The sequence below is a fragment of the Numida meleagris genome, chromosome 6 (genome assembly GCF_002078875.1).
Source record: "Numida meleagris isolate 19003 breed g44 Domestic line chromosome 6, NumMel1.0, whole genome shotgun sequence".
Classification (NCBI taxonomy): Eukaryota; Metazoa; Chordata; class Aves; order Galliformes; family Numididae; genus Numida; species Numida meleagris.
The window spans coordinates 36724289-36730288 of NC_034414.1; positions in this window are offsets into that span (position 1 = coordinate 36724289).

Consider the following 6000-nt stretch of genomic DNA (forward strand, 5'->3'; position numbering starts at 1 on the left):
AGAGGGTGATTCAAGGCAGACACTGCTTGTGCTCTGCAAATGTCAAGGCCCATAGATGGTAGCCTGGAAGACTCTTTACCTTCTTTATCTAATTCAGTTGTGATGTAAGTCAGCAGTGGTGAACCCAGCACCCCCTTATGGACTGTATGTCCTGCTTCCAGGGTCCAGCAGGAGCAGAAGTTTATCTGGATACAAAGATACTGCTATGTGACATTCCTGGGAACATACTACTTCAGAAATAACTAGGTCTTTGATACTAGTGAGTTGCCTGTATCTCACAGGCATTTTAATCATAGGATGAATTACAGAATGGTTTGCACAGAAAAGGACATTTAAAGACAGAATTGTAGGGGTTGGAAAAGACCGCTGGAGATTGTCGAGTCCAAAAGGCCATCTAGTCCAAGCCCCCGCCTGGGTCAGGAACATCTTCCACTAGACTAGGTGGCTCAAGTTCAAGGTCAGACTGGATGGGACCACTTCCACGGATGGGGTATCTACAGTTTATTAATTTGGGTCAATTTCTCATGCCATTAAGTCCTATAAAATTTGGCCCACCATTTTAGTGACCAAAATTTACACACTATGCTTAATCAAGAATATTTAGGAGTTTTGTTATATTGCATTTGTTTTTGTCAGATATTTAGCACAGTATTCACTGGCAATTTAACACCTTCAGTAAAGGTATCTGCCCACAAGCAAATGTAGCTGTAATAACTAGAAAGCTTCTTGGCCCTTGTAAAGTCAGAATAATAATAAAAAAAAATCTGGTTCTAAGTAGTTGACAAGACTTTATTCAGTTTGCTTTAAACCCCTGTCAACAGACACGGTTTTAGTTGAAGCCACAGAAAGTTCCCCACTGACTCCTCATAGTCCTCTACGCTCGTGTTTCATTTTAACATGGTTTTATGACAATTTCTATTTATGTTTATAACTCTCCAGCAGGGAGAGAGAAAAATGCATAGATTCTGCTTACAAACATAAGTAACAGGTTTACAGATACACACCAGCTATAATTGTATACAAACAGCCAGCTGTCATAAGAATTTGGCTTCTTCCATGCACAAAACCCCACCGGTAAAATAAAGAAAACCTCAATTTGCTATAATAATTTCCAAAATAATTACTTCAACTGCTTGTGAATTCATTATGTTAAATTGTCCACTTGATTTATCTATGTTAATTATTTTTAAAGGAGTAGTAGTAATAATAATAAAAAAGAGTGGATGAGTCATATGCAAATGTGATGTCTAAAAAGCAGGCATATTAGAAAAGTATTAGCTATTCATAAATGGTCAAGTTCAATATACTCTTTATCATAGAGTGAAACAAGCCATTTCAGCCAAGTTCTCCTGCTCTGGATAAGTCACTTTAGAGATCTGATATCCTAATAACAATATTTCCCCTCTGCGTAACAATGCTAGCTGTTGTTTAGGTTAGCATCCCCCATCATTTTCTTCTACTTCTTAGCATGGAAAGATAAAATTGAAATACATTCACAACTGCACTTATAAAAGCTTTGGAAGCCAGCTTTTCAGAGACCTTTTCTACCACTAGGTTTCACTAACATGTACATTTGCCAGTTCCCTTCTACTCTTTCAGCAGCTCAGCTGCATTAATTTAACTCCACTGCTGTGATTTGTAGTTAGCAGAGACTAAACCTGAGATAAAAGGGTCTTGGTGACTACTTCTGCTTTTTGCCATCATTTGCTTGGTCTGAAGATAATGGTGGCAACATTAAAATTAAAATAAATAGAGTACTTCAGGCTTTCACTCTAAGAAATAAAAGGCAATTATCCAAAGACAGAAAGGGAGAGGTTGTTGGAAGAAAGCTAAGAAGTGATGTCTGCTGAGGAAAAAGTGTCAGTTGTGAAAAAAGCATCTTTTTGACCTAATTCACTCCTGCTGGGCTCTTATTCCCATCATACAACGTATTGATAAGGCCAACCTTGTACCATGCTTTGGCCACCACAGCTTTCAGCTCTCTAAGCTCCTGCATGCTCGACCAGCACCATTCCAGTGACCAAATGACCATTCCTGAGCTGCTGCTCAGATTTGGCTCTTGCTGGCGCTGGTGGAGTCAAAGGGGTATGGGAGCTAGGGACCTCCTGCATCCACACCAGGTGCTGGGAATTTCAACATGCATGCCCGGAGATGGGACTGCATGCCTGTACATGCATGTGTGAGTGCGTGCTCAAAGTTTTTGCCTGCTTGCTTTTGACCTTTGTTATAAAAAAAAAAAAAAATGTAAAGATGTCATTAACTCCCTGATAGCTGGGTCCCTCATCCAGGTTGGCAGCCCCCAGCAATCCCCCCGTATTATCCCCTGGTTCTCTTGTCTTGCAAAATTGTTCCTTTTTTTTAAAAGGAAAAAAAAAAAAATCTAGGTTTTCTAAATAGCAGGCAAAGAGCATTATTCAGTTCCAGCACAGCAAAGAAACCTGTGGCTGAAGTACAGCACACTTAGTAATTTAGCTGAAAAACAACACACTTTAGCACTCACATCATTGCCATTAAGAATTATATAAATATGGAAATTATTTCTAAAGTTTCAGAGTCACTCAGGAGTGGCTGCATTGGACATAAAAGGGATGGGCTAGGACAGTGCTTGGCCAGTGTCCAGGCCTGGGTGCACAGGTCCCTCCAGGACTGCTCTCTTCACTCACACTTGAGGTTAAGAAAGAAGGGAAATGCCACGTCCCAGTGAGACAGAACTGCATCAGGGACAGTCTGCCCTGCACCCTGGGGATAATTCATGTTTGCCCCTCCACTGCCTGCAGCTCCACACAGTGCAGGAAGAGGTGGTCAGTGCACCCCATGACTGCATGGAAACTGGTGCTGGTAGGACCATTTACCAACTGTAAGTAGTAAAATGCATCACAAAAGGGAAAAACTAAGCAAAGAAAAAAAAATTTTTAATAAATACATCAGAGCATCTCAGATTCATCACTGAGATCTAGAAGTTAAGAGACATTGCCTAACACAGCTTGTACCACTTGGTGGCAACACTTCCATGTTTGATTTATTGAACCTTCCCAACATCACTCTACTGATACATGAAAGAACAAATTAGGCATGGATTTGTGCAATTAATTACTGCAGAGAACAAAAATAAAAGTTTTGAATGACTTTCCTACTATTCTCCGTCCAAGAGTCATACTAAATAGATTACAAGAGTGTGTTGCTTTAGGTCCTGACATATTTCTAATAAGAAACTTTCACACATCAGAGAGGCATTGCTACACAGACAGGTAAAGCAAACTCTTCTTAAATACCAACAGAAAATAATTTCTCTCAATGTGGAACCAGAGCCACAAAAGAAAGAGTCGAGCAATGGCTCTCAGAGCATCAGGTGCTCTGGGAAGATGAGGTGGATAGCTATGAGTGCACAAAGTTCTCAATTTCAAGCATGTTTTAAGATCGCAAGTACAGATCCAAATGTCATTCAAGCTGTCAGCCCCAAAAGCTGCCATCTTCCATGTTGCCCACACAACAGCCATGTCACAGTCCTCTCCTGCAATTTAATTTTGATTTGCAAGACTCATTTTCAAGCAAAGGTCATCCAGTGCCTGCTCATCTCTAGGCCTCCCTTGCTAAACCTGATGTAACGTCAATAACTGCCAAAATCGTTGGATGTGAAGAAGAAAACTCCTGTTTGCTACAGGGGAAAAAGTCAGCAAACTGAAGGGCCTGCACATGCAGTTTGAGGGCGAGTGTTCTGCTTCTGGTCAGGACTGCACATACCACCCCAAGGCTATCAAGGGGCAGGTGAGGTAGCTCTGGGAACAGGAGTGCAAAGGCACACAGGAGCCCAGTGTGACAACAGAGGGGACAGCAGTGGGTTTCCAACCCACCCGAAGAGTTGACCTTGCCTGGAGAGGATATGCCATCTGCTGAGGCAGGAGAAGTCCCCACTTCCTCCAAAATGGCCCTATCTACATCTTCTGGCCACAATTTGCTGACAAGGGGAATGAAAGGAAGCCGAAACTCCAACAATTTTCTTGTGTTCCCTGGGCACATTCACAGAGACTAAGCAAAGGAAATACACTAACAATAAGGGGGGAAACATTTGGCTTATGATATTAACGTATTTATAGCAGCCAGAAAACTATAGGTCCCAACCTTCTATAAAATTTTGACAGGCTGCCAGTTCTAAAAGTCAAAGAAAGTCTGCAAGAATGATCCATAGTATTGAATATGAGTTATGAGCACGTCTAGGCTCAACTGCTGGTATTCCAACAGCTTGCATTTACAGTCATGTTAGTTAACACATTTTCATTCACACGTGTTGAAAGGATTAATGACTCAAGTGAGAATTTACTTGCAATATACTTGGAAATCAACACAGCGTTACAAAGGGAAGTAAAGTGTTCAGGGGTAGCAAATGCTGACTTCCATGTGGATACACACTCCCTCTCTTTAGTCAGAACATGAACTGCGGGAAGAACGCAGCTTCCCCCCTTCAAGGTCCCATATGCCCTCAAAGGACAACTTTAGATAACCCACTGTATATATCTTTCTTGTTCCCTTTCCCCTCCTGCCCCCAATATTATATTCATTTGTAAAGAATAATTGAAGGTGACATAAAAGTCAACATCTCCTGGAAAACAGAGAGCCCAACCAGCTGCACAGCTGCTCTGAGTAGGAGTGAAAACAGGATGCGATCCTGGTCTAAGTCAACTCTCAGCTCTACCTTGAGGTCCAAAAGGAGCACCAGGATTTGAATTCCAGCTCCTTAATTTTAGGCAGGAAGAGGAAGACAATCCACAGCCTTAGGCACTATATCAGAAGATTTGGGCATCAAATGATAGGATAAGTATGACCTGCCTGAACCAAGCAGGAGCCCTGCCCCACCATGGCCATGAGTGAGGCCACCCTTCAGGCTTCACTGCTTTGACCTCTCTCCCAGCATGAGGTGGCTTGACCAGCCCACAGGTACAAAAGCAACAGAGATCTTATTGCTGCAGAAACTGCTCCCAGGAGGAAAAAAAAAAAAAAAAAAAAAAAAAAAAAAAAAACCAACACACCCTTCTACCTGCATCACTCCTAGCAGAAGCTTCTACAGCCACACCCCTGATGGTGGCACTGCCATAGTCCCTTCAGGTGCACAGTGTTTCAGCATCCCCGCGTTAAGAAAGCTTTTCCTAATGGCTAACCAGCAACTTCTTTTCTGTGATTTTATCCCATTACTGTTATCTGACACAGGTATAGAGAACAAACTATTTCCTTATTCTTCGTAGTAACCTTTTCTGCATGTTAAGACTAATTGTGCTTTTACCTCCTCCTTCATCCTCCTCCCCTCTCTCCTTATTCCTGGAAGAAACAATCACTGTTTTTAGGTTGTCCCAAGGGTCATGTTTTGTAGGTCTCTGATCTTACTTACGGCCATGTGTGGCAGTTGTTAGGCTAACGGGGAGTACATCAGCTGAGCTGTACATGATGGTGGCTCAGAGGTTGCCATTGCAGATTCAGCTCCATCATGTCCATGCACTGGGACAGCAGCACAAGGAGCTGAAAATAAAGCAGTCAGTTTCTCTCAAGCCAAAGATAAATATTGGAGGTGAGGGCCAACACCAAGAGTGTGAGCAAAAATAAAACATTTGAAGAAAGTAATCAACATAACTTCCTGTATTGACATTTGTTTTAAAACTAAAGACATAATTATTTTGTTGCGAGCCTTGGCTACAGAGAAAAACATCTTGTTGGGAACTAATTAAAGAATTAGCCAGCATTTAGCTTCTTATAGATAAAGGAGCATAAGCTTTGAAACAGAAGCGTTTGCAGTGAGCTTTTGAAAATTCTCTGAAGACAGTTGAACTTAAGTCTGCTAAGCCTCTTCCCTCACCCATTACATGTCTGTTCAGACATTTCTTTTCCTTCTTTTCACACGAGAGAATCCACTGGTACATCTTCACAACAGATATTACCTCTCCTGGTCAGAGCACTGCTATACATGGAGCAATGCTGTACATCACAGCAATGAACAAAGCATCCAGTGAACCA